This window comes from Nyctibius grandis, chromosome 16, assembly GCF_013368605.1.
Source record: "Nyctibius grandis isolate bNycGra1 chromosome 16, bNycGra1.pri, whole genome shotgun sequence".
NCBI classification, from domain to species: Eukaryota; Metazoa; Chordata; class Aves; order Nyctibiiformes; family Nyctibiidae; genus Nyctibius; species Nyctibius grandis.
Genome location: NC_090673.1, coordinates 4383194 through 4391887, shown reverse-complemented (window position 1 = coordinate 4391887; position 8694 = coordinate 4383194). Strand labels below are relative to the sequence as shown.

At 47.3% G+C, this 8694-nt stretch overlaps 1 protein-coding gene across 2 annotated transcripts in view; it reads right to left on the bottom strand.

Moving 5' to 3' along the window:
- The window catches only part of TSC1 (TSC complex subunit 1), a 51548-nt gene extending 44828 nt beyond the window's left edge, over window positions 1-6720 (bottom strand). Inside the window, exon 1 of one of the 2 annotated variants that reach the window (XM_068413667.1) lies at window positions 6641-6720. The gene's annotated coding sequence lies outside the window, so the exon portion shown is untranslated. Of the gene's footprint in view, window positions 1-599; window positions 691-6640 lie in introns of those variants that run through there. The other variant, XM_068413666.1, reaches the window with a different exon arrangement.
- Window positions 6721-8694: the final 1974 nt, after the last annotated feature.

Sequence of the window (8694 nt, the reverse complement as noted above, 5' to 3'; positions counted from 1 at the left end):
TCATTTCAGCTTATTAAAACTGCTGCCAAAAATGAAAACCATGTTTGTTATTCCCCTTCTCCTCCACAAATCTGCAAACAGAAATATTTAGAGAGCATGTCAGCATCTGAACTGCTCAGGAGCTGCTAGCCTTCAGCCCCAACACACATGGGTACACCAGCACAGACTTCCCTGTCTGTGTCCTGGGCACAGCAGGTGGGTCTTGACTCATCTGAAGCTCCTCAATTTTGGCCCTTGTGGAGGGAAGCGCTGGCACACACTGATTGGTACCATGGTAAGACTGCCTGTGAAACCACTCTTAAATACAAATCAGCTGGTTCTTCTGAGCCTGCTGAACAAGGACAACTGTATCCATTAGATTTCCATTCCTATCTTTGATTTCCATGGTACAGAGGAGGTATAACTTTCAACGGGCTGCTGGGGTCTTCTGTCCTAAGGCTGTACTTCTCCAGCCTGCTAACTAAGCACAGATCACCCCAGTCCTGTCTTTTATTTCCCCAGGACTCTAGGGTAGGCAGCTGCTTTCACCATTATTGTGCTTACTGAGCCCAGAGATTACTGAAGAGCAGTTATACTGGAGGAGACAGTGTTAGCCTTACCCTTGTATTTGTGAGGAGCCTGGTGAGCACATCCCCAGGAGATGCAAGGACTGCTTGAGATGAATGGGCAGCAAGAAGAAAAACACACTGGGATGTCTGTAGGCAGTGTGCTGCTGCAGAGCCGCGCTCAGGAAAACAGGTCTGTGGCCAAAGCAGCCCGGGGGGGCCAGGCTGACCCACTCCCACATGCATTGGGAGCATATCTCCAGAAACACGGGCTGTGGATGGAGGCCAGCTGGCAAGGGCACCAGGGAGACAGTACAGCCAGCATCAGGAGGTGAGCAGAGAAGGGAGGAAGAGGAGAGGGAATTAACTTGCAGAGTTTTCCACTAAGGCACTACAGTTTCTTCCTCTTGAGTAAAAAGGTGCCACTTTCAGACCAGTGGGTAACACTACCTGAGCCCTGTCCTTCCTTTAGGACTATGGGTGCCAGCAGCCCAAAGGAAAAACTAGGCAGAGTCCCACAGCCCCTTGTTCACTGCAAACCCTGGTCAGGGAGAGCTGTCTCCTGAGGAAGAGGATGGAGGGACCCAGCTTGGCTCTGCTCCAGAGCAGACAGCAGCATGCTGCACGGTTCCCTGGGCTTTCATCTGCACCCCCTGAAGCTCTGGAAATGCAGGTGAAGGACCAAGGAAGGAAGCAGATCTGGCATTACCCCGGGGAGCCTTCCACTCCCAACACAGCACCAGTCACAGGCAGGCCTGCTGCGTGGAGTAAGCAAAGGGTTTCCCTGATCCTTGGAGCTACTGAATCCACACAACGGGTACCCAAGGATGCTCAGCACCTATCATGATCAGGCCATGGCTGCCACCAACTCCAAACACACCTGGCCTTGCCCTCCAAACATGCAAATCCTCCCCAGTTCTGACCACTCTGAAAACAACCCCTTTCCCACCATCTCCCCTTGCATCAAAAAAAACCCCAAACATTCTGGTCAGTCAGTCAAGGAAACAGATAACAAAAAGCAAAATCTCAACTAATCTTTGTGGCTGAAGAAAGAGCTGATTGTTCTTGCCTCTCTCTGAGCCTGCCCTGTATCCTGCACTTCCCCAGTCCTTCACACCTTCTTCCCTTTATTGCCAGGGAAAGAAAATCCTGGTCTTTGGGCTGTTTTGTTTAGCAAATGAGGAACATGCAAAGCAATAACCCTGGGCATGTGTCAGAAAGAAAGAGGTGCCCCTGTGTCTTCCAGACAGCCTTCAGGCACTGAGAGCAGCAGCCCAGAAATACCAGATCAAGGGTGGATTTAAGTTTGGACACGGGATGCATCTTTCTCTTCCTGATGAAGACAGAGCCATGGGACACCTGCAGGAAGCAGAGGTGTGTTCCCAGCGAGCATGGCATTATGCTGGAGCTTATTTCAGGTTATATTAACCTCCACAGAGTGGAATCCTAGAAAAGGCAAAACCCTGAAGTTTTCACATTGTGTTGGCAATTGTTAGGGAAGGCCTAAAAGTAACTCAGAGGAAGGACAAGGAAGAATTAGACTCCAGTTGGGTACAGGTTGTACTGGAAAAAAAAAAATTATTTGCTGAGTCCAGTTGCTTCCCACCCTAGACTTCATGAGAAAGCATTTTCAGTGAAAAAAAAGATAAGAGCAGAGTCCCTTGTCCTCGCAGCAGGTCATTCCCCCAGGGCCACGCAGTTGTAGGTGATGGGAACACACCAGCAGGTTAGTTCTAGCCCATCAGCACGGCGCACAAGGGGAAACCTGAAGGCATCTCCCAGAAATAGCTGCATACACACATTTCCTTGGGCAGGGCAAACTTTCCTGCCTGCCGTTAAGGGCCTAACCTGGGAACAGATAGGGAGCTTGACCTGCAAAGCTGCTACGGAATTAAAAAGTATTAAAAGTATTAAAAGAATTAAAAGTACAGCACACAATTTTTTATCACTTATTCTGCTCACAAAGCGGAGATGTTTTTCCACTTTTCCTCTGGAATAGCACATGCACACAGAGGAGATAACCCAGAACCACACCAAAATTATTCAAGGATAGTTAAATCAGTCGGTTGCCTCTGTGCTGGATGAGACCTAAGAAAAGGCAGATCCTTGCAGAGTTCCTGACTCATCAGCTTACAACTAACAGTCACCATGGACACAGACTGATCTTAAGGCTGCAACCCTGCACTGAGACTTGACATCTGCCACACGTTTCCTGCATGACCTCGGGCAAGACATGAGCGCTGGATTTCTGAAGTTGTTCAGCACCTTACGAAGCTCCCAACGAGCTTCACCCCATCTGTGAGAGGGGGATGATAATTCCCCCTCTCCCCTTCATTTCACTTGTTTATTTCAACGGTAAGATAGTCAGGAACAGGACTGCCCCTCCTTATCTTCTACATACAGCACCTCGCACAATGGAGCCTTGATCTCAGCTGGAACGCCTAAGTGCAACTGCGATACTAATAACAAGTGATAGAAACTTAATTCAGCAAAGCAACCTAATTCTGTAACTGGCTTAGAAAGAAATCCTCCAAGCACGCACAGCAAGACCCCTACTTTAAAACCACTAAACTGCCAAATGAGTGGAGAAACATGGCGAGCAGAAACACAGAGAGGATAAACCAGACATGAGCAGCATTTCCACTGGTGAATAATATTCCAGAGAGGGAGACAGAGCTGGACATGGATGCTACAAACATCCCACTTGACACCCTGATATTAAGGGTGTTGCTTCAACACAAGCACGTTTCAATCTGGTCCTTGGGCTGATTTTGACCTGGTGGCCCAAGGGCGATCTGTGTTCACCGTACCAGGCAGCAAGGCAGACAGAGCGCAAAGAGTCCCCAGGAATGGGGAAATCTGAGGCTGGGGAGGAGCTGAGCGTGCCCTGGGCTCAGCTTTGGTCTGATAAGTTTATCAAGCACTGCCGGCTGCTAACTGTCAGCCGGCAAAGTGAGCCTGTTAGGGAGGAGGAACAGCTCCCAGGGCAAGATAGGACAGCCCGTGCCTTATCAGAGTGCCTGAGCCAAAGAGGGAACTGGAAAGTGAGCACTTTCCAACCACTTCATCTGAACAACAGACAGATTGGCAGGAAAGGCCTGTCAGCCCTTCGCCTCTGCCACCCAGGCATCAACAGGGAGCCCCCGTCCATGCAAATAACCCCAGTAAGTACAAGATGAGAGTTGCAAATGTGAACACAGGGGCCTGAGGGAATGCAGGGGGTAGGTTTTCTAAGGAACATTGCCCAGCGGGGAGAGTCAGATTTACAGCAAACAGTTTGGTTGCTTACAGAGCAAGCTGCTCCCGTTCAGTGCCCAGAGCAGCAGCTCTGCCCCACGCTGCCTTCCCTAGGTTTGGGAGGGGAATCTAGCATTTCAGAATAATGCTAGTCACTAAGTTTTGGTGTACAGGTAATTGCTTTGTTTTCCCTTTGCTATTTCTGAAAAATAACAAAAAAACGCCAAGTGAATAGATGAGGAAAAACCTGACCATTCCCACCTGAGCTGCAAAAGTACGGGCCAGCAAATACCCCTCCACACTTTCTCCTAGGGCAGCAATAACTAAATCAATACAGCTGAAGATCATATCAGAGAGACTGTCCTACATTTAAATGAGCTCCCCTGGACCTGTGCAAGCTCCCTGCCCATATACCTCAGCCACGACAGGGTGGGCAGTAAGAGATTCCCACACAACACACCCTTTGCTTGGCTTCCCTGCTGAGGGTGGGCTGTGCAGGATAGAACCGGCATCAGATCAGCAGCTTCAACACACTGCGTTTCTTCAGTCTGTCAAACCATGCCATTACCAGGTCACTGCTCATTCAGACCACACAGGTGGCTGTCGTCCTGCATCCCACCCACCTTTGATCTTTGACTGGGTTCAAGCTGGTGACTTGGGTCCTGCCTATATCAGAGGATTTTACTGAGAGCTGGCCCCAGTGCAAGCCCTGACCCTGTCCCAGGAGGATGTGTTCATACTTGGCTGCAAGTGCTGTCCCTAGCCCTCCATGGAATATGAGGCAGGAGACCTCCTGCAGCAGTGATGTAGGCCAGGATATCTCCAATGCGAGCTAGTCACTCAAAGGCTCCCTTTCTGGTAAGTAACATATCTAGGAAGTGATTTAGCTCCTCCTAAAGCACATACCTAAAATAGGACAGAAGTCATGCCTTCAACGCACCTACTTCTCCCCCTGAAGAGAAAGGGAGCCTGGTATCTGTAGACATCTAAAGCTACATGAGATGAGTCACACCCCTGTGGTTTCTGCACCACTCTCAGGCCAAATTTCTCACAGCTGTTTCTGCTCCAACCCATAATCTATTGTTCTCCAGGCCATGAGCAACCTCTAAGCTGTTTAATTCCTCAAGGGCTCCTAAGCAAGTTTAAGTACAACAGCCACATTCAGTACTGGCCAACACAACTCTGAGGTTCAAGGCTTCCTCATGAAGAATGAGGAGTTTAAAACCCCTACCCCATTGATTCTGCCTTCCTCTTGAATAATTTTAAAGCAATGGGACTTTATCTTACATCCCAGGCTCTTCTATATTAGGAGCTTTGGTGGGATTTTTGGCAGTGGTCAAGTCCGCTGGTTTCTTCTCTTTATAAAATAGAAGTTATCTCTTGTCTCAGTTGGGGAAGGGGAAGTCAGAGATGATGGAGCATTCCTGTTCTTGAAAGGGCTCCATCCTGAGAGTGTGGACATGGTGAACCAGTGTGTCAATCAGACATCCCTGCCCCAGCTCCTCATTTAGATATAGCCTGTAGTAGCTTAACTGTAAATCAGTCAGGCTCAGTGGACACCCAGGTGTGACAGCACTTGGAAAAAGAGTCCAGAAACTGCAGCTGCATTTTCTGATATTGTAGCATCATGGAGAACACTAAATATGAGACTCAAAGAAGAAGAACTGTATTCCTGGCTTTGCCACTGTCAGCTGATCCACGTCAGTCACTATCCCTCTCTGTCTCAGGTTTCTCTATTTGCAAAGTGAGGATAACAACACAGACATGCTTTGAGATCTACAGATAAGAGCAAGGTAGAATTGCTGCATATGAACAGTAATCTTACACTGGACCAGCACTCAGCATTGTGAAAAATCCCACAGAAAATGCATAAAGCATCAAAGCAAGGTCTCTGCATTGTGATCTACCAGCCTGATACATATTTTTCACTTCAAAATGTTTGCCCAAATTTGGGTAGGACAACTAGACATGGAACTCAGGTCACCTGGGCTTCCAGTCTGTTTCTTAACCAACTTTCTACCTTACCTCCTTGAAGTATAACATCCCAAGTTAAAACTGCTCTTAGGAAATGTATCATATACTATTGGTAAGATTTTATTTCTGAGTCCTGGAAGAGACTTACAAAAATATGCACAAAACTCACTTTCAGGTGCATTACATTAAGGGTAGAGCTGACAGAGCAGAAGGCCTCTGGTTTCAGAGTGAATGCACATGGGATGGCTGAGGTTTTCCCCTCTTAATTGGAAAACAATTAGCTAGAAAGTCAGAGCACCATGTCTGCATGCCTACTGCATAGTGCCACAACAGTGGTGTTGGACAACTCAGAAATACTACTAATAATTTGCTTTTGAACAACACACTCTGCCTAAAGATTCCAAAATGCTCCACAAAGATGAAAACACCTTATCCCTGTTTTACTGCAAGGAAAACAAGAGCCAAGGAGAGAGAAAGTAACCCAAGGTCATACAGAGAGTGAGTGAAAGACCTAAGAAAGACACCAAGGCATTTTAGCTCCCAGCTCTTATTTCAATCATTAGGCAGTGGGCAAAATTCAGACCTGCTGGGATATAAACAGCTGCATAAGTTGTACCAGTGGAATTTGGTGCATTCTCTCCAAATAAACAGGCAGATGCCAGTCTCTGAGCCCTGGCACATATTTGCTCACACTATACCTTGCTACTGCAAGTCTGGAAGCAGCCACTACATACCATGACCTATTTCAAGCCAAATTCCTATTTTCTTAGCTCTGTGTTCCCACTGCAGTGAGCACAACATACAACAGTCAGCAGGATTTAACCCCTAGCCTGCAAGCTTTCTCACAACATCATTATAAATTTTGTAGAAGATACGACACAAACCTTGTGGCTGTCAGGATCAATAATTTATATTTTTAGGGCACCACCTCCTCAGCCCCACTTCCTCAATCCCAAAGTCCCCAGCAATCTTAGCTCGGAAGGGAATGTGACTCAGGCCTTCAACTGAAGGGCTGTCATCTGCAAACCCCGAAGACTGGATGCAGCCGTGGTTTTATCACTGGCCACCAGCTGCCTCTAGAGCTCTTGCCTCCTCCCCAATGATTCAGCAAATCTTCTTCGAGGAGAAAAACAAGCACACAAGTGAACAAATCACAATGTGAGATTACAAAGATGAGCGGGGAAAAACTGCAGTTCAAGGGAGGGAGATAAAAGCCAGTGAAGTCGCACGCTCCAAGGACTGAAAGGCCTGGCAAAGACTTGTTTTTTGGAGGGAGGCAATAACAATGTGAAAAATAGGGTTGTAACTGGGATTCTTTACACCATGAAACATTGCTAACAATAAAAGAGCACAATGTGGAAGGAAATGAGCATACTCTGCCCTCTGCTATCTGGGCATTGCACAGGGCTGATATGGATTTTTACCGGTATAGCTGAAAGCTGTTCCAGTATAAACCAGAATGGACTATTCAAAGTTTCACCAAGCAAACTGTTTTCAGAAGGAGTTTCTGCTCTCCATAACCAAGACTTTCAATAGTTTGCAAGCCCATTAGCAAGCACCTGGGACATCACTGTTCCTGAAAGTTCTGTAAGTCATTTGGTATCCAAGGCATGGCAGAGGGCAGTTAGAAATAATGTTTTAACTTACAACAGTTTTGGCCACTGTCATATTTATATATTATAGCCCTTTTCCATAAACAGTTTGTTTCCTGCTATAACTGCTCCTGAGGTGGAGCACAGTATCAGCTTAACAGCTCCTGGTACACAGTCTACAGGATAGAAAGTAAAGAAGAAACTTCAGCCAGCCCTTACCCAGGAGATGTAGTATTTCCCCTAATGGCATTCAGTCCAGACACTCCAGTCAGAGCCCACTCTTCCAAGAATGCCATGAAATCCCAATGAAAAGAAAAATGTTTGCAATTTATGGAGAGCTCATGTCACATTTGTGGCAACTCTCAGCCCAGTGGCTCCTCTGGTATCTGTAAGGCAGAGATATACACCCTCTCGCTAGATTAAATGCAACAAAAAAGCAGCACAGAAGGAAGAGGAGCTCAGGGACTGTGTGTACAGGTATTGGGGATGGATAAACTGAAGCTGACTTTGGTCTCTCATTGCTTTTACACTCCACCTGATTTACCTCACAAACCAGCACAGAGATCAGTGTTTTAACACTAAAATACAACTAAGCAGGACTGACTTACCTTGCTATGGGTTTGTATGTTCTCCATGAATATTTATGTATTCATCCCACCAACAACTTCCAGCTCACAAAACCTCCTTGCCCCTCTCCAAGGGCTCTCAAAGGGAGCAGGGGTTTGGTGTACACACTTACAGTGCCTGCTGCCCTTCCCTAGGAAACACCAAAGCAGCAACCACAGCACGAGCCAGCAGACCTCCTCTCAAGCTTACCCAGGGAGTTAATACTACATAAGCCAAGTGTAAATAATGCCAGGGCTGTCTCCTTTTAAGCGTTTCCCTGTGCAGTGCTGCCACCTGCTCTCACAGGTTTGGGGGGTTTCCTCTCAAATCTAACAATAATCAGGTGTGCTCTTAGAGCTGGAGTGGCACAGCCAGGGGAATTACAGTTTTTAAGCTGAAAATGCGGTACTACTGCACCCTACAGGCTGAAAACAGCAAAGATATATAGATCTTTTTTTTTTTAAATCACAATTTTTAAGCCAAGCTCATCACTTTTGGGAGGGAGGCTGGCTCATGGCTCCTGGGTATTTGGGGCTGGTGGTTCTTCTTCTGCTCCAACCCAGAGCCCTCATAGAATGAGCACACCCATTGCCCACCCTGCTGGGATGAGCAGGAGGAACAGAAGCAGCTGTAACACAAACACACACCCCCAGACATGTCCCCAACCCTGACTCAAGGACCCCATGGCAGTGGTGGGGAGCAGGGCTCAGCTGTGCTGGAGCTGTCCCACACACCCCGGC